Here is a 19,078-nt window from a genome sequence, read left to right as displayed (position 1 = left end):
ATTTTCTAAAAATTGTTTTATCATGAAATGATTTGATTTTTGCTTTATAAATCCTTGAATTCTCATACGCGTCATTTCTGAGTTCATCGAGTTCATTAAGTTGCAATTTACGCAATTTGTTGGCATCATCCATGCTTGAATTTAATGTTTTGATCGCCCAATAAGCTTTATGTTCCAATTCCACAGGCAAATGACAATATTTTCCATAAACCAACCTATAGGGAGACATATTCAATGATGTTTTAAAAGCTGTTCGATATGCCCAAAGTGCATCATTAAGTTGCAGAGACCAATCTTTTCTATTTGAGTTAACAGTTTTTTCCAAAATTTGCTTTATCTCCCTATTAGCTAATTCAACTTGTCCATTTGTTTGAGGATGATAAGGAGTAGTTACTTTATGAGTAATACCATATTTTTTCATTAATGAAGCAAATGGTTTATTAACAAAGTGAGTTCCCCCATCACTTATCATGGCTCGAGGAATTCCAAATCTACTAAAAATATTTTCTTTTAAAAATTTGATGACGATTTTATGATCATTTTTTCGACATGGAATTGCCTCTATCCATTTGGAAACATAATCAACTGCAACTAAAATATACAAGTATCCAAACGACAATGGAAAAGGTCCCATAAAATCAATTCCCCAACAGTCAAAGATTTCAATGATAGGATTCAAAGGCATCATGTTTCTTTTTGAAATCGCACCCAATTTTTGACAATTTTCACAGATCTTGCAGATTTCGTGGGTGACTTTAAACAAAGTGGGCCAATAAAATCCACACTGCAAGATTTTTGCAGCCGTTTTCTTTGAAGAAAAATGTCCTCCGCATGCTTCTGAATGACAAAATTTAATGACACTACTAACCTCATTGTCGGATATGCAACGTCGAAAAATTTGATCTGGACAATACTTGAACAGATACGGATCATCCCAATAAAAGTTTTTTACCTCATTCAAAAATTTTCTTTTATCTTGGGAACTCCATTGCGGTGGCATTTTTCCTGTCACAAGAAAATTTACTATGTTAGCAAACCAAGGTGTAGTAGTAACTGAAAATAGATGTCCGTCAGGAAAACTATCGTTAATTGGTGTCATTTCACAAGATGATCCTGTTACTAGTCTCGATAAATGATCGGCTACGACATTCTCGGTTCCTTTTTTATCTTTGATCACAATGTCAAATTCTTGGAGTAACAAAATCCATCGTATCAGTCGTGGCTTTGCATCCTGTTTGGTCAACAAATATCTAATAGCAGAATGATCAGTAAACACAATAGTCGTTGATCCAATCAAATAAGAACGAAATTTATCTAATGCAAATATTACAGCAAGTAGTTCTTTTTCAGTTGTGGAGTAATTCATTTGTGCATTGTTTAAAGTTCTACTTGCATAATATATCACATAAGGCTTACCGTTTCTTCTTTGACCCAGTACTGCACCGACTGCATAATCACTCGCATCGCACATGATTTCAAATGGTAAAGACCAGTCAGGAGGTTGCATGATAGGAGCTGATGTTAAATGTCGAATAATTTTATCAAAAGCATTTTGACATTCTTGAGTCCACTCAAATGCAGTGTCTTTTGTTAAGAGGTTACAAATGGGTTTAGAGATTAAACTAAAGTCCTTTATAAACCTCCGATAAAATCCATCATGTCCCAAAAATGAGCGAATTTCTTTAATGGTTTTTGGAGGGGGTAAATTGGCAATGACATCAACTTTTGCTTTATCAACTTCAATTCCATGAGATGACACGACATGTCCCAAAACAATTCCAGAAGTAATCATGTAATGACATTTTTCCCAATTTAAAATAAGACCTTTTTCCACGCATCTTTTTAAAACTTTTTCCAAATTTTCAAGACAATTATCAAATGTATTCCCAAAGACAGTTAAATCATCCATGAAAATTTCCAAACAATTTTCAACCATGTCGCAAAAAATGCTTAGCATACATCTTTGAAATGTTGCTGGGGCATTGCATAAACCAAATGGCATCCTTCTGAATGCAAATGTTCCAAAAGGACATGTGAATGTAGTTTTTTCTTGATCTTCGAGTGCAATGGGAATTTGATAATAACCTGAATATCCATCAAGAAAACAGTAGTATGGATGACCTGCTACTCTTTCTAAAATTTGATCCAAAAATGGTAATGGAAATGATCTTTTCCAGTGGCGTCATTTAATTTTCTATAAGCAATACACATCCGCCAACTAGATGGGACTCGACTTGTTAACAATTCACCTTTTTTCATTTTTTATCACTGTGATGCCAGATTTTTTTGGAACTACTTGTGTTGGGCTTACCCACTTACTATCAGAAATAGGGTAGATAATCCCAACATCAAGTAGTTTGAGAACTTCAGTTTTCACAACATCTTTCATGAGTGGATTTAATCTCCTTTGTGGTTGTTGAGATGTTTTAGCATTTTCTTCTAAATGAATTTTGTGTGTGCAAATTAGTGGATTAATGCCCTTGAGATCTTTTAGTGTCCAACCAATTGCATTTTTATGTCTTTTAAGCATATCAACTAATTTACCTTCTTGATCACTTTCTAGTTTGGAAGAAATTACCACTGGATATGTTTCATCTTCTCCAAGAAATGCATACTTCAATTCTTCTGGCAAGGGTTTTAACTCCAATATGGGTGGTTCGTCTTTGTTCTCATATTTTGCATCAAATTCTTTCTCTGATCCTGGTAACGAGTGATACCTGATAAAATCATCAAGATCAATTTCAATATTTTCTTTAACAATTTCAATTGAACAAATATCTAATTGATCACGAATACTACCTTCTTGAATGTTTTCTTCCACAAGAGTTTCAATAAGATTTTCATCTTCACTTTCATCTCCTTTGTCATGTGGTTGCTTACAAAGATTAAAAACATTGAGCTCCAAGGTCATGTTACCAAATGACAACTTCATTATTCCATTCCTGCAATTTATAAGGGCATTAGAAGTTGCTAAAAATGGACGACCCAGAATTACAGGAATTGCATTACAAGCTTTGATAGGTTGTGTATCTAAAACTATGAAATCGACAGGATATACAAAGTTATCAACTTGGACCAATACGTCTTCTATCATACCTCTTGGCACTTTAACATATCTATCGGCAAGTAAAAGTGTTACCGAAGTTGATTTTAACTCGCCTAGATTGAGTTCTTGATAAACTGAATATGGAAGTAAATTCACACTAGCTCCAAGATCAAGCAAGGCTTTTTTAATCTTTCGTTATCCAATAATACATGAAATAGTAGGACAACCAGGGTCTTTGTATTTCAAAGTATTATTATTTTGAATGATTGAACTTACTTGTTCGGCTAAAAATGCTTTCTTTTTCACATTCAATTTTCTTTTCACAGTGCACAAGTCTTTCAAAAATTTGGCATATAATGGTACCTGTTTTATTGCATCTAATAAAGGAATATTAACTTTTACTTGTTTAAAAATATCATATATATCAGAATTCAAATTTGATTTTTTTGTATTTTTCAATGCATGAGGGAATGGTGGTGACACTGTTTGTTGAACCTCCTCTTCGCAAGTTATGGGTTCCACTTCCTTACCCTTTGAAGTTGATTTATCATCATCTTCACAAGGTTCAAGAATGGATTTTTCCACAACCTTACCACTTCGAAGGGTAATAACAGATTTTACCTGATCCATCGATTGAGTTCCAGAAGTTCCAGTTTGTGAATGATGATCCTTGGGATTAGGCAGAGGTTGTGAAGGAAATTTACCTTTTTCATGAACATTAAGTGCATATGCAAATTTAGCAAGAGTATCTTTCAAATCTGTCATGGTTTGAGCAGTTTGAGTATTGATAGACTCTTGCTTTGCAATGAAAGAATTCAAAGTATCTTCCAAATTTCTTTTAGGTGGAGGAACATAAGGTGCATAATTTTGAAAATTTTGTTGATTTTGGAAATGTGGTTGTGAAAATTATGCAGCATTATCATTCCTCCAACTAAAATTTGGATGATTTCGCCAACCTGGATTGTAATTTTGAGAAAATGGTTCAAAATTTGGCCTTTTGAAATTGTTCAAAACATTGGCTTGTTCATGGAGACATTCTTTAAAAGAGGGCAAAGTGGGACAATCTTTTGTAAAATGATCACTTGTATCACAGATGTGACACGCAATTTCTTGAACAGATTTTAATTGACCATTCTTTTTCAATTCAAGTGCCTCAACTTTTCTTGCCAAAGATGTAAATCTAGCTTGAAGATCATGTTCATCTTTGAGAGTGTACATACCTCCACCAGATGTAGGAGATTGAATCTTGTTTGATGGTTCGATTGTACCTATAGTGTCCCAATTTTGAGCATTTTCAGCTAATAAATCGAGATACTCAATTGCCTCATTTGGATCTTTATCTTCAAATGTTCCATTACACATAAATTCAACCATTTGCCTATCTTTAGGTGTTAAGCCTTCATAAAATTGAGAAACAACTCTCCAAATTTCAAAACCATGATGTGGACAAAGATTAAGCAATTCTTTGTATCTATCCCAACACTGATAAAAAGTTTCTCCTTGTTTTTGAGTGAAAGTAATGATTTGCCTTTTGAAAGAATCTGTTCTATGAGATGGAAAAAACTTTTTCAAAAATTGTTGTTGCAATTCATCCCAAGTTCGAATGGATCTCGATCTAAGATTTTGTAGCCAAGTTTTAGCTTTATCTTTTAAAGAAAAAGGAAAAAGCTTAAGTCGAATGGTGTTCATGCTACAATTTAGATCATTATATGTGTTGCACACTTCTTCAAACTCTCGTAAATGCATGTATGGATTTTCAGAATCTAAGCCATGAAAATTGGGTAAAAGTTGGATAATACCAGGCTTAAAATTGAAATGAGATGCATCAGGGGGAAAAATTAGACATGAAGGTGCACTAGTACGTGTAGGATTCATGTGATCTCTAAGTGTTCTTCGTCTATCATGATCATGTTGAGATTGAATTTCATCTTCATTTTCTTGGATGGGTTCTTACGCCATGTTTTGTAAAAATAAAGGGTTATTTCGAATGAGTCGACCACTAAGTGTACGTGACCAAATGCTCATGCAAATGTAAATGCAAAAAAAATAAAAACACACAAAAGCAATAAAAATTTAAATAAAGAAAAATAAACTATAAACAAAATTAAATAGACTTGAAATTAAATTATACTTCCCCGGCAACGGCGCCAAAAACTTGTTGCGACTTTGATTGTTGCACTCCCAAGAGCAGGTTGTCCACAAGTAGTATAATTCGGTGAGTCCGAATATCGTATCCACAGGGAAGCTAAGGTAATTACAAGTCCACTACAATGTCTTTTTGTTTTGTTTTTGTTTTTTGTTTCTTTTTAATTTTAATTGTTTGAATCTTTAATGGGTAAATTTTAATTGTTCAAATTTTAATTTAAGTAGTTGAGATTAAAAGATCCACTCTTGGTATTTTAATAAAGTTAACATTAACGAACAATATTGAAACCCACTTAATAAAATGGTTCCAATATATTAAATAATCATATTTATATTATGTTATATATTATTATCTTATAAGTATATAATATATACTAAAACTTATAAATGTGGTCAAGTATTTATTGTGCTATGTATATTTGTAAACACTAAATCAAGGTTCCCACTTTAAATAGTTGGTAAAACCAAACTAACATTTAAATGGTACCAAGAAATTAATATTATGATATATGTATATATAGTAAATCAAGGTTCCCACTTTAAATGGTTGGTAAAACCAAACTAACATCTAAATGGTACCAAGAAATTAATATTATAATATATTCATATATAATAAATCAAGGCATCCACTTTAAATGGTTGGTAATACCAAACTAACATTTAAATGGTTCCAAGAATTTAGTGTAACATATAGCAACAATAAATCAAAACTCCCACTTATAAGTATGGTATAAAAATGCTTAAAGAAATAAATATAACATAAACAATAAATAATGATTAAATAATATAAAACATAGATTCTTACCTTTTAGTAACCTTATTATCATGCCAAGAGTTTCACCTTTTCATCTCAACTTTAGGAAGTTAGCTATTCATTATTCAAACTGTAAAACTTTGAATATGAAATTATCATGTTAATTATATTTAAATGAAGAAATAAAGGAAAAATATAGAGAGAAATATTTTGAACTCAAAGGTTTGTTCATAGAATGAGTATCTCAATACATTACAATGCACCCCTATTTATAGTCAAATTTGAGAAGACAACCACAAATAAAATATTATTTTTTTACACAAAAGTCTTCATTGGTGTTCCAAGATATTATATTATATTACACATCACTTTTGAAAATCTTCTTCTTGGAATTTGCTTCTTCACATAAAAAGAAACATGTGGATAATTGAGTTGTCTAGTTGTGGTATTTTTTTCAAATCATTTGACCAAGTAATTTGAGAGATATGGTCAAAATACTAGAGCATGGTAAAACTGCCACTCCTTTGGTAACTTTATTTGTTGCTTAATTTGATCCCAATTGTGAGAGGATTTTTATCTCATGCTTGACACCAATATTGTAGATATTAACATCAACTTTCTACAGGTCCAAGAATCATCTTAATCCCATTTGCAACGCCAAGTTTATTCTTGTTTTATCGAACCTGTAAAAAATATTAAAAACTTGTAATTACACAACAACTTATATTTTATACAATTTATTATAAAACATATAATATTTAAACATTTAATAAAACAAAAACTATATATTTATATTATAAAACATTTAATTAATGTACAATTTTTATGTTTATCACACCTTCCAACCAGTTTATTGCTAGTCCCTAGCAATTTAAGCGTTAATAGCAATACAAAACATATTGATTAATTTAAATAGAAATGTAATCAAAACTATCTAAGTGTTTAAATTAAATTTGAAAACTGTCAAAGTTATATCAAGATCATCATAATTATAATTTATGAAATAATTTGAGATGATCAATTCAAACCTTATTTCAGGTAGTTAAATGTACACGGCCTTCAGAAATTCCTAGTAAGAGTCTCAACTCCATATCCTCACAGGTTAATAAATGTTTCAATTTATGGCAACGATTTCTCTCATGGTGCATTAGTACTGGTATGGATCCGGTGCATTAGTACTGGTATGATCGCACCCGACATTGAGTGGGATGTTAATTCTTATATCCCTCGAGTACGTGTGGAGCGGGCGGCGATGGACAACACTCGGCACTGCTCAAGCCCAATCAGAACCCTGAAGTTAAGCGTTCTGGCGCGATGGCAGAGCTAGGATGGGTGACCTCCCTGGCAGTCCTCGTGTCGCGACCGTTTACATAAATTTTGATTAAAACAGTCGAAATAATTGTTTTTAATGAGTTAATCGTCTCCGGAGTAATCTGCGTCATACCCTTCCGCACAGAACTGGCTAACGACAACAAAAATCTCTAAATGTTCCCAGAAAATAGAAAAAAAAACAGAAGAAGAAAATAGAGAACGTAAAGCTATTATTATGCCTGTGATACAATAAAATGGAACCGAAATCGAATTTCGGACTTCCTAAGCGAATTTCTCGAGGAAACGGCAGCTTAACAGAAGCGGAAAATCGCAAATTAGAGGGTCTTAGAGAAGGAATTCGGCTAAAATCTCGCCACCCCGTTGCGGAGTAATGAGTCTCGTTCGTTTGCCCGTTTACAATCAAATTAGGCTACAATTTTGTCCAAATCCGGCAGTGCCCGAGCTACGTTGATTTCACATGTCTTATCTGGTCCCGATCGAGATTAAGTTGATTTGAGCCGAAAATCGTCTGTCAACAAGTAATAAAAAATAGAAAAACACGAAAAGGGTCGCAACACGAGGACTTCCCAGGGGGTTACCCATCCTAGTATTGCTCTCGCCCAAGCACGCTTAACTTCGGAGTTCTGATGGGATCCGATGAATTAGTGCTGGTATGATCACACCCGACATTGAGTGGGATGTTTATTCTTATATCCCTCGAGTACGTGTGGAGCGGGCGGCGATGGACAACACTCGTCACTGCTCAAGCCCAATCAGAACCCTGAAGTTAAGCGTTCTGGCGCGATGGCAGAGCTAAGATGGGTGACGTCCCTGGGCAGTCCTCGTGTCGCGATTGTTTATGTAAATTATGGCTAAAACCGTCGAAATAATTGTTTTTAATGAGTTAACCGTCTCCAGAGTAATCTGCGTCATACCCTTCCGCACAGAACCGGCTCACGACAACAAAAATCGATAAATGTTCCCAGAAAATAGAAAAAAATTAAGAATAAGAAAATAACGAATGTAAAGCTATTATTATGCCTGAGATAAGATAAAATGGAACCGGAATTTAATTTCGAACTTCTAAGCGGATTTCTTTAGGAAACGGAAGCTTAATAGAAGCGGAAAATCGCAAATTAGAGAGTCTTAGAGAAGGAATTCGGCTAAAATCTCGCCAGCTCATTGCGGAGTAATGAGTCTCGCTCGTTTGCCCGTTTACAATCAAATTAGGCTACAATTTTGTCAAAATCCGGCAGTGCCCAAGCTACGTTGATTTCACATGTCTTATATGGTCCCGATCGAGATTCAGATGATTTGAGCCGAAAATGATCTGTCAACAAGTAATCAAAAATAGAAAAACACGAACGAAAAGGGGTGCAACACGAGGACTTCCCAGGGGGTCACCCATCCTAGTACTGCACTCAAAGCACGCTTAACTTCGGAGTTATGATGGGATCCAGTGCATTAGTGCTGGTATGATTGCACCCGACATTGAGTGGGATGTTTATTCTTATATTCCTCGGGTACGTGTGGAGCGGACGACGATGGAAAACACGCGGCACTGCTCTCGCTCAATCAGAACCATGAAGTTAAGCGTTCTGGTGCGATGGCAGAGCTAGGATGGGTGACCTCCCTCGGAAGTCCTCGTGTCGCGACCGTTTACGTAAATTATGGATAAAACAGTCGAAATAATTGTTTTTAATGAGTTAACCGTCTCCGTAGTAATCTGCGTCATACCCTTCCGCACAGAACCGGCTCACAACAACAAAAATCGCTAAACGTTCCCAGAAAATAGAAAAAAATAAGAATGTTTTATTTGGTCCGATCGAGATTCAGATGATATGAGCCGAAAATCGTCTGTCAACATGTAATCAAAAATAGAAAAACACGAAAAGGTGTGCAACACGAGGACTTCCTAATGGGTCACCCATCCTAGTACTGCTGTCGCCAAAGCGTGCTTAAATTCGGAGTTATGATGGGATCCGGTGCATTAGTGCTGGTATAATCGCACTCGACATTCAGTGGGATTTTTATTCTTATATCCCTCGAGTACATGTGGAGCGGACGGCGATGGACAACACGCGGCACTTCTCTCGCCCAATCAGAACCATGAAGTTAAGCGTTCTGGTGCGATGGCAGAGCTAGGATGGGTGACCTCCCTCGGAAGTCCTCGTGTCACTACCGTTTACGTAAATTATAGATAAAACAGTCGAAATAATTGTTTTTAATGAATTAACCATCTTCGGAGTAATCTGCGTCATACCCTTCCGCACAGTACCGGCTCACGACAACAAAAATCGCTAAATGTTCCCAGAAAATAGAAAAAAAAATAAGAATAAGGAAATAGCGAATGTAAATCTATTATTATGCCTGAGATACGATAAAATGGAACCAGGATCGAATTTCGAACTTCCTTAGCGGATTTCTCGAGGAAACGGAAGCTTAACAGAAGCGGAAAATTGCAAATTAGAGGGTCTTAGAGAAGGAATTCGGCTAAAATCTCGTCAACTCCTCGCGGAGTAATGAGTCTCGTTCGTTTGCCTGTTTACAATCAAATTAGGCTACAATTTTGTCCAAATCCGGCAGTGTCCGAGCTAGGTTGATTTCACATGTATTATCTGTTCCCGACCGAGATTCAGATGATTTGAGCCGAAAATCGTCTATCAACAAGTAACGAAAAATAGAAAAACACGAAAAGGGATGCAACACGAGGACTTCCTAGGGGGTCACCCATCCTAGTACTGCTCTCGCCCAAGCATGCTTAACTTCGGAGTTCTGAAGGGATCCGGTGCATTAGTGCTGTTATGATAACACCCAACATTGAGTGGGATGTTTATTCTTATATCCCTCGAGTACGTGTGGAGCGGGCGACGATGGACAACACGCGGCACTGCTCTCGTCGAATCAGAACCATGAATTGAGTCTCGTTGCGGAGTATTGAGTCTCGTTCGTTTGCCCGTTTACAATCAAATTAGCCTACAATTTTGTCCAAATCCAGCCGTGCCCGATCTACGTTGATTTCACATGTCTTATATGGTTCCGATCGAGATTCAGATGATTTGAGCCGAAAATCGTCTGTCATTAAGTAATCAAAAATAGAAAAACACGAAAAGGGGTGCAACACGAGGACTTCCCAGGGGGTCACCCATTCTAGTACTGCTTTCGCCCAAGCACGCTTAACTTCGGAGTTTTGATGGGATCCGGTGCATTTGTGCTGGTATGATCGCACCCGACATTCAATGGCATTTTTATTCTTATATCCCTCGAGTACCTGTGGAGCGGGCGGCGATGGACAACACGCGGCACTGCTCTCGCCCAATCGGAACCATGAAGTTAGCGTTCTGGTGCGATGGCGGAGCTAGGATGGGTGACCTCCTTGGGAAGTCCTCTTGTCGCGACCGTTTACATAAATTATGGCTAAAACAGTCGAAATAATTGTTTTTAATGAGTTAACCGTCTCCAGAGTAATCTGCGTCATACCATTCCGCACGAACCGGATCACGACAAAAAAATTGCTAAATGTTACCAGAAAATAGAAAAAAATAAGAAGAAGAAAATAGCGAATGTAAAGCTATTATTATGCCTGAGATACGATAAAATGGAACCGGAATCGAATTTTGAACTTCCTAAGCTGATTTCTCGATTAAACGAAAGCTTAACAGAAGCGGAAAATCGCAAATTAGAGGGTCTTAGAGAAGGAATTCGGCTAAAATCTCGTCTGCTCATTGCGGAGTAATGAATCTCGTTCGTTTGCCCGTTTACAATCAAATTAGGCTCTAATTTTGTCCAAATCCTGCACTGCCCGAGCTACGTTGATTTCACATGTCTTATCTGGTCCTGATCGAGATTCAGATGATTTGAACCAAAAATCGTCTGTCAACAAGTAATCAAAAATAGAAAAACACGAAAAAGGGTGCAACACGAGAACTTCCTAGGAGGTCACCCATCTTAGTGCTGCTCTCGTCCAAGCACGCTTAACTTCGGAGTTCTGATGGGAGTCCAAGCACGCTTAACTTCGGAGTTCTGATGGGATCCGGTGCAGTAATGCTGGTATGATCGCACCCGACATTGAGTGGGATTTTTATTCTTATATCCCTCGAGTATGTGTGGAGCAGGCGGCGATGGACAACACGCGGCACTGCTCTCGCCCAATCAGAACCATGAAGTTAAGTTCGAAATAATTGTTTTTAATGAGTTAACCGTCTCCGGAGTAATCTGCGTCATACTCTTCCGCACAGAACCGGCTCACGACAATAAAAATTGCTAAATGTTCCCAGAAAATAGAAAAAAAATAAGAAGAAGAAAATAGCGAATGTAAAGTTATTATTATGCCTGAGATACGATAAAATGGAACAGGAATCGAATTTCGAACTTCCTAAGCGGATTTCTCGAGGAAACGGAAGCTTAACAGAAGCGGAAAATCGCAAATTAGAGGGTATTAGAGAAGGAATTCGGCTAAAATCTCGCCAGCTCATTGCGGAGTAATGAGTCTCGTTCGTTTGCCCGTTTAAAATCAAATTAGGCTACAATTTTGTCAAAATCCGGCAGTTGCCGAGCTACGTTGATTTCACGAGGACTTCCCAGGGGGTCACCCATCCTAGTACTGGTCTCGCCCAAACACGCTTAACTTCGGAGTTCTGATGGGATCCGGTGCATTAGTGCTGGTATGATCGCACCCGACATTGAGTGGGATGTTTAATCTTATATCCCTCGAGTACGTGTGGAGAGGGCAGCGATGGACAACACGCGGCACTGCTCTCGCCCAATCAGAACCATGAAGTTAAGCGTTCTGGCGCGATGGCAGAGCTAGGATGGGTGACCTTATTGGGAAGTCCTCGTGTCGCGATCGTTTACATAAATTATGGCAAAAACAGTCGAAATAATTGTTTTTTATGAACTAACTGTTTCCGGAGTAATCTCCGTCATACCCTTCCGCACAGAACCGGCTCATGACAACAAAAATCGCTAAATGTTCCCATAAAAGAGAGAAAAAAATAAGAAGAAGAAAATAGCGAATGTAAAGCTATTATTATGCCTGGGATACGATAAAATGAAGGCGGAATCGAATTTCGAACTTCCTAAGCGGATTTCTCGAGGAAACGGAAGCTTAACAGAAGCTGAAAATCGTAAATTAGAGGGTCTTAGAGAAGGAATTCGAAGTCCTCGTGTCGCGACCGTTTACGTAAATTATGGATAAACAGTCGAAAATAATTTTTTTTAATGAACTAACTGTCTCCGGAGTAATCTCCGTCATACCCTTCCGCACAGAACTGGCTCACGACAACAAAAATCGCTAAATATTCACAAAAAATAGAAAAAAAAAAGAAAAAGAAAATAGCGAATGTTAAGCTATTATTATGCCTGGGATACGATAAAATGGAACTTGAATCGAATTCCGGATTTTCTAAACGGATTTCTCGAGGAAACGGAAGCTTAACAGAAGCGGAGAATCACAAATTAGAGGGTCTTAGAGAAGGAATTCGGCTAAAATCTCGCCACCTCGTTGCGGAGTAATGAGTCTTGTTCGTTTGCCCGTTTACAATCAAATTAGCCGACAATTTTGTCCAAATCCTACAGTGCCCGAGCTACGTTGATTTCACATGTCTTATCTGGTCCCGATCGACATTCAGATGATTTGATCCTAAATTCGTCTGTGAACAAGTAATCAAAAATAGAAAAACACGAAAAGGGGTGCAACACGAGGACTTCCCAGGGGGTCACCAATCCTAGTACTGCTCTCGCCCAAGCACGCTTAACTTCGGAGTTCTGATGGGATCCGGTGCATTAGTGCTGGTATGATCGCTCCCAACATTGAGTGATGTTTATTCTTATATCCCTCGAGTACGTGTGGAGCGGTCGACGATGGAAATTACGCGGCACTGCTCTCGCCCAATCAGAACCATGAAGTTAAACGTTCTAGCGCGATGGCAGAGCTAGGATGGGTGACCACCTTGGGAAGTTCTCGTGTCGCGATCGTTTACGTAAATTATGGTTAAAACAGTACGAAATAATTGTTTTTAATGAACTAACCGTCTCCAGAGTAATCTCTGTCATACCCTTCCGCACAGAACCGGCTCACGACAACAAAAATCGCTTAATGTTACCAAAAAATTAGAAAAAAAAATAAGAAGAAGAAAATAGCGAATGTAAAGCTATTATTATGCCTGGGATACGATAAAATGGAACCGGAATCGAATTTCGGACTTCCTAAACGGATTTCTCGAGGAAACAGAAACTTAAAAGAAGCGGAAAATCGCAAATTAGAGGGTCTTAGAGAAGTAATTCGGCTAAAATCTCGTCAGCTCGTTGCGGTGTAATGAGTCTCGTTCGTTTGCCCGTTTACAATCAAATTCGCCTACAATTTTGTCCAAATCCGGCAGTACCCGAGCTACGTTGATTTCACATGTCTTATCTGATCCCGATCGATATTCAGATGATTTGAGCCGAAAATCGTCTGTCAACAAGTAATCAAAAATAGAAAAACACGAAAAGGGGTGCAACAGAGGGACTTCCCAGGGGGTCAACCATCCTAGTACTGCTCTCGCCCAAGCACGCTTAACTTCAGAGTTCGAATGGGATCCGGTGCATTAGTGCTAGTATGATCGCACCCAACATTGAGTTGGATGTTTATTCTTATATCCCTCGAGTACGTGTGGAGCGGACGACGATGGACAACACGGCACTGCTCTCGCCCAATCAGAACCATGAAGTTAAGCGTTCTGGCGCGATTGCAAAGCTAGGATGGGTGACCTCCCTTGGAAGTCCTCGTGTCGCGACCGTTTACGTAAACTATGGATAAAACAATCGAAATAATTGTTTTAATGATTTAACCGTCTCCGGAGTAATCTGCGTCATACCCTTCCGCACAGAACCGGTTCACGACAAAAAAAATCGCTAAATGTTCCCAGAAAATAGAAAAAAATAAGAAGAATAAAATAGCGAATGTAAAGCTATTGTTATGCCTGGGATACGATAAAATGGAACCTGAATCGAATTTCGAACTTCCTAAGCGGATTTCTCGAGGAAACGAAAGCTTAAAAGAAGCGGAAAATAGAAAATTAGAGGGTCTTAGAGAAGGAATTCGGCTAAAATCTCGCCACCTCGTTGCGGAGTAATGAGTCTCGTTCGTTTGCCCGTTTACAATCAAATTAGGCTACAATTTTGTCCAAATCCGGCAGTGCCCGAGCTACGTTGATTTCACATGTCTTATCTGGTCACGATCGAGATTCAGTTGATTTGAGCCGAAAATTGTCTGTCAACAAGTAATCAAAAATAAAAAACACGAAAAGGGGTGCAACACGAGGACTTCCCAGGGGGTCATTCATCCTAGTACTGCTCTCGCCCAAGCACTCTTAACTTCGGAGTTCTGATGGGATCGGTGCATTAGTGCTGGTATGATCGCACCCGACATTGAGTGGGATGTTTATTCTTATATCCCTCGAGTACGTGTGGAGCGGGCAGCGATGGACAACACGCGGCACTGCTCTCGCCCAATCAGAACCATGAAGTTAAGCGTTCTGGCGCGATGGCAGAGCTAGGATGGGTGACCTTATTGGGAAGTCCTCGTGTCGCGATCGTTTACGTAAATTATGGCAAAAACAGTCGAAATAATTGTTTTTTATGAACTAACTATTTCCGGAGTAATCTCCGTCATACCTTTCCGCACAGAACCGGCTCATGACAACAAAAATCGCTAAATGTTCCCATAAAAGAGAGAAAAAAATAAGAAGAAGAAAATAGCGAATGTAAAGCTATTATTATGCCTAGGATACGATAAAATGAAGGCGGAATCGAATTTCGAACTTCCTAAGCGGATTTCTCGAGGAAACGGAAGCTTAACAGAAGCTTAAAATCGTAAATTAGAGGGTCTTAGAGAAGGAATTCGGCTAAAATCTCGTCACCTCGTTGCGGAGTAATGAGTCTCGTTCGTTTGCCCGTTTACAATCAAATTAGGCTACAATTTTGTCCAAATCCGACAGTGCTCGAGCTACGTTGATTTCACATGTCCTATCTGGTCCCGATCGACATTCAGATGATTTGAGCCGAAAATCGTGTGTCAACAAGTAATCAAAAATTGAAAAACATTAAAAGGGGTGCAACACGAGGACTTCCCAGGGGGTCACCCATCCTAGTACTGGTCTCACCCAAACACGCTTAACTTCGGAGTTCTGATGGGATCCAGTGCATTAGTGCTGGTATGATCGCACCCGACATTGAGTGGGATGTTTAATCTTATATCCCTCGATTAGCTGTGGAGCGGGCGGCGATGGACAACACGCGGCACTGCTCTCGCCCAATCAGAACCACGAAGTTAATCGTTCTGGCGCGATGGCAGAGCGAGGATGGGTGACCTCCCTGGGCAGTCCTCGTGTCGCGACCGTTTACGTAAATTATGGCTAAAACAGTAGAAATAATTGTTTTTAATGATTTAACCGTCTCCAGAGTAATCTGCATCATTCCTTTCCGCACAGAACCGGCTCACGACAAAAAAAATCGCTAAATGTTCCCAAAAATAGAAAAAAAAATTAGAAGAAGAAAATAGCGAATGTAAAGCTATTATTATGCCTGGGATACGATAAAATGGAACTTGAATCGAATTCCGGACTTCCTAAGCGGATTTTTCGAGGAAACGGAAGCTCAACAGAAGCTGAAAATCGCAAATTAGAGGGTCTTAGAGAAGGAATTCGGCTAAAATCTCACCACCTCGTTGCGGAGTAATGTGTCTCGTTCGTTTGCCCGTTTACAATCAAATTAGCCTACCATTTTTTCCAAATCCGACAGTGCCCGAGCTACGTTGATTTCACATGTCTTATCTGGTCCCGATCGAGATTCTGATGATTTGAGCCAAAAATCGTCTGTCAACAAGTAATCAAAAATAGAAAAACACGAAAAGGGGTGCAACACGAGAACTTCCCAGGGGGTCACCCATCCTAGTACTGGTCTCGTCCAAGCACGCTTAACTTCGGAGTTAAGATGGGATCCGGTGCATTAGTGCTGGTATGATCACACTCGACATTGAGTGGGATGTTTATTCTTATATCCCTCGAGTAAGTGTGGCGCGGGCGGCGATGGACAACACGCGGCACTGCTATCACCAAATCAGAACCATGAAGTTAAACGTTCTGGCCCGATGGCAGAGCTAGGATGGGTGACCTCCCTAGAAAGTCCTCGTGTCGCGACCGTTTACGTAAATTATAGCTAAAAAATTTGAAATAATTGTTTTTAATCAGTTAATCGTCTCCGGAGTAATCTGCGTCATACCCTTCCGCACAGAACCGGTTCACGACAACAAAAATCGATAAATGTTCCCAGAAAATAGAAAAAAAAAATAAGAAGAAGAAAATAGCGAATGCAAAGCTATTATTATGCCTGTGATACGATAAAATGGAACCGGAATAGAATTTCGGACTTCCTAAACATATTTCTCAAGTAAACGGAAGCTTAAGAGAAGCGGAAAATCGCAAATTAGAGGGTCTTAGGGAAGGAATTCGGCTAAAATCTCTTTAACTCATTGCGGAGTAATGAGTCTCGTTCGTTTGCCCATTTACAATCAAATTAGCCTACAATTTTGTCCAAATCCGGCAGTGCCCGAGCTACGTTGATTTCACATGTCTTATCAGGTCTCGATCGAGATTAAGGTGATTTGAGCCAAAAATCGTCTGTCAGCAAGTAATAAAAAATAGAAAAACACGAAAAAGGGTGCAACACGAGGACTTCCCAGGGGGTCACCCATCCTAGTACTGCTTTCGCCCAAGCACGCTTAGCTTCGGAGTTCGGATGGGATCCGGTGCATTAGAGCTGGTATGACCGCACCCAACATCGAGTGTGATGTTTTTTCTTATATCCCTCGAGTACGTGTGGCGCCGACGGCGATGGACAACACGCGGCACTGGTCTCGCCCAATCAGAACCATGAAGTTAAGCGTTCTGGCGCGATGGTAGAGCTAGGATGAGTGACCTCCCTGGGAAGTCCTCGTGTCGCGACCGTTTACGTAAATTATAGCTAAAAAGTCGAAATATTTTTTTAATGAGTTAACAGTCTCCGTAGTAATTTGCGTCATACCCTTCCGCACAGATCGGCTCACGAAAAAAAAAAATCGCTAAATGTTCCCAGAAAATAGAAAAAAAAGAAGAAGAAAATAGCGAATGTAAAGCTATTGTTATGCCTGGGATATGATAAAATGGAACCGGAATCAAATTTCAGATTTCCTAAACGGATTTCTCGAGGAAACAAGAGCTTAACAGAAGCGGAAAATCACAAATTAGAGGGTCTTAGAGAAGAAATTCTGCTAAAATCTCGCCAGCTCATTGCGGAGTAATGAGTCTCATTCGTTTGCCCGTTTACAATCAAATTAGGCTAAAATTTTGTCCAAATCCGGCATTGCCCGAGCTACGTTGATTTCACATGTCTTATCTGGTCCCGATCGAGATTCAGATGATTTGAGCCGAAAAATCGTCTGTCAACAAGTAATCAATCAAAAATAGAAAAACACGAAAAAGGGTGCAACACGAGGACTTTCCAGGGGGTCACCCATTCTAGTACTGGTCTCGCCCAAGCACGCTTAACTTCGAAGTTCTGATGGGATCCGGTACATTAGTGCTGGTATGATCGCACCCGGCAATGAGTGGGATGTTTATTCTTATATCCCTCGAGTAAGTGTGGCGCGGGCGGCGATGGACAACACGCGGCACTGCTATCACCAAATCAGAACCATGAAGTTAAACGTTCTGGCCCGATGGCAGAGCTAGGATGGGTGACCTCCCTAGGAAGTCCTCGTGTCGCGACCGTTTACGTAAATTATAGCTAAAAAATTTGAAATAATTGTTTTTAATCAGTTAATCGTCTCCGGAGTAATCTGCGTCATACCCTTCCGCACAGAACCGGTTCACGACAACAAAAATCGATAAATGTTCCCAGAAAATAGAAAAAAAAAATAAGAAGAAGAAAATAGCGAATGCAAAGCTATTATTATGCCTGTGATACGATAAAATGGAACCGGAATAGAATTTCGGACTTCCTAAACATATTTCTCAAGTAAACGGAAGCTTAAGAGAAGCGGAAAATCGCAAATTAGAGGGTCTTAGGGAAGGAATTCGGCTAAAATCTCTTTAACTCATTGCGGAGTAATGAGTCTCGTTCGTTTGCCCATTTACAATCAAATTAGCCTACAATTTTGTCCAAATCCGGCAGTGCCCGAGCTACGTTGATTTCACATGTCTTATCTGGTCTCGATCGAGATTAAGGTGATTTGAGCCAAAAATCGTCTGTCAGCAAGTAATAAAAAATAGAAAAACACGAAAAAGGGTGCAACACGAGGACTTCCCAGGGGGTCACCCATCCTAGTACTGCTTTCGCCCAAGCACGCTTAGCTTCGGAGTTCGGATGGGATCCGGTGCATTAGAGCTGGTATGACCGCACCCAACATCGAGTGTGATGTTTTTTCTTATATCCCTCGAGTACGTGTGGCGCCGACGGCGATGGACAACACGCGGCACTGGTCTCGCCCAATCAGAACCATGAAGTTAAGCGTTCTGGCGCGATGGTAGAGCTAGGATGAGTGACCTCCCTGGGAAGTCCTCGTGTCGCGACCGTTTACGTAAATTATAGCTAAAAAGTCGAAATATTTTTTTTAATGAGTTAACAGTCTCCGTAGTAATTTGCGTCATACCCTTCCGCACAGATCGGCTCACGAAAAAAAAAATCGCTAAATGTTCCCAGAAAATAGAAAAAAAAGAAGAAGAAAATAGCGAATGTAAAGCTATTGTTATGCCTGGGATATGATAAAATGGAACCGGAATCAAATTTCAGATTTCCTAAACGGA

The 19,078-nt window shown here is 39.1% G+C and overlaps 13 non-coding genes and 3 pseudogenes across 13 annotated transcripts; 1 reads left to right on the top strand and 15 right to left on the bottom strand.

The window, feature by feature from the left end:
* Positions 1-4,478: 4,478 nt before the first annotated feature.
* LOC142513038 (small nucleolar RNA R71) lies at positions 4,479-4,587 on the top strand. The gene has a single exon (XR_012809005.1). It is a non-coding gene; the product is annotated as a small nucleolar RNA R71 (small nucleolar RNA).
* Positions 4,588-7,822: 3,235 nt separating this feature from the next.
* On the bottom strand, positions 7,823-7,941 carry LOC142506613 (5S ribosomal RNA). Its single transcript, XR_012804900.1, has one exon. It is a non-coding gene; the product is annotated as a 5S ribosomal RNA (ribosomal RNA).
* Positions 7,942-8,627: 686 nt separating this feature from the next.
* LOC142511883 (5S ribosomal RNA) lies at positions 8,628-8,743 on the bottom strand (annotated as a pseudogene).
* A 407-nt stretch (positions 8,744-9,150) lies between these two features.
* On the bottom strand, positions 9,151-9,269 carry LOC142512589 (5S ribosomal RNA; annotated as a pseudogene).
* Positions 9,270-9,953: 684 nt separating this feature from the next.
* Positions 9,954-10,072, bottom strand: LOC142508004 (5S ribosomal RNA). Its single transcript, XR_012806238.1, has one exon. It is a non-coding gene; the product is annotated as a 5S ribosomal RNA (ribosomal RNA).
* Positions 10,073-10,368: 296 nt separating this feature from the next.
* LOC142515171 (5S ribosomal RNA) lies at positions 10,369-10,487 on the bottom strand. Its single transcript, XR_012811028.1, has one exon. It is a non-coding gene; the product is annotated as a 5S ribosomal RNA (ribosomal RNA).
* A 679-nt stretch (positions 10,488-11,166) lies between these two features.
* On the bottom strand, positions 11,167-11,320 carry LOC142510398 (5S ribosomal RNA; annotated as a pseudogene).
* Positions 11,321-11,814: 494 nt separating this feature from the next.
* LOC142509917 (5S ribosomal RNA) lies at positions 11,815-11,934 on the bottom strand. The gene has a single exon (XR_012808062.1). It is a non-coding gene; the product is annotated as a 5S ribosomal RNA (ribosomal RNA).
* A 1,010-nt stretch (positions 11,935-12,944) lies between these two features.
* LOC142513709 (5S ribosomal RNA) lies at positions 12,945-13,063 on the bottom strand. Its single transcript, XR_012809640.1, has one exon. It is a non-coding gene; the product is annotated as a 5S ribosomal RNA (ribosomal RNA).
* Positions 13,064-13,747: 684 nt separating this feature from the next.
* LOC142506588 (5S ribosomal RNA) lies at positions 13,748-13,866 on the bottom strand. Its single transcript, XR_012804876.1, has one exon. It is a non-coding gene; the product is annotated as a 5S ribosomal RNA (ribosomal RNA).
* A 678-nt stretch (positions 13,867-14,544) lies between these two features.
* LOC142506623 (5S ribosomal RNA) lies at positions 14,545-14,662 on the bottom strand. The gene has a single exon (XR_012804910.1). It is a non-coding gene; the product is annotated as a 5S ribosomal RNA (ribosomal RNA).
* Positions 14,663-15,346: 684 nt separating this feature from the next.
* On the bottom strand, positions 15,347-15,465 carry LOC142514149 (5S ribosomal RNA). Its single transcript, XR_012810058.1, has one exon. It is a non-coding gene; the product is annotated as a 5S ribosomal RNA (ribosomal RNA).
* A 683-nt stretch (positions 15,466-16,148) lies between these two features.
* On the bottom strand, positions 16,149-16,267 carry LOC142516454 (5S ribosomal RNA). Its single transcript, XR_012812247.1, has one exon. It is a non-coding gene; the product is annotated as a 5S ribosomal RNA (ribosomal RNA).
* Positions 16,268-16,952: 685 nt separating this feature from the next.
* LOC142514054 (5S ribosomal RNA) lies at positions 16,953-17,071 on the bottom strand. The gene has a single exon (XR_012809967.1). It is a non-coding gene; the product is annotated as a 5S ribosomal RNA (ribosomal RNA).
* Positions 17,072-17,753: 682 nt separating this feature from the next.
* LOC142515638 (5S ribosomal RNA) lies at positions 17,754-17,872 on the bottom strand. Its single transcript, XR_012811472.1, has one exon. It is a non-coding gene; the product is annotated as a 5S ribosomal RNA (ribosomal RNA).
* Positions 17,873-18,557: 685 nt separating this feature from the next.
* Positions 18,558-18,676, bottom strand: LOC142514053 (5S ribosomal RNA). The gene has a single exon (XR_012809966.1). It is a non-coding gene; the product is annotated as a 5S ribosomal RNA (ribosomal RNA).
* Between the last annotated feature and the right edge of the window lie 402 nt (positions 18,677-19,078).

Source organism: Primulina tabacum, chromosome 10 (assembly GCF_025594145.1).
Source record: "Primulina tabacum isolate GXHZ01 chromosome 10, ASM2559414v2, whole genome shotgun sequence".
Lineage (NCBI taxonomy): Eukaryota > Viridiplantae > Streptophyta > Magnoliopsida > Lamiales > Gesneriaceae > Primulina > Primulina tabacum.
This window is presented reverse-complemented; position numbering and strand designations above follow the sequence as displayed.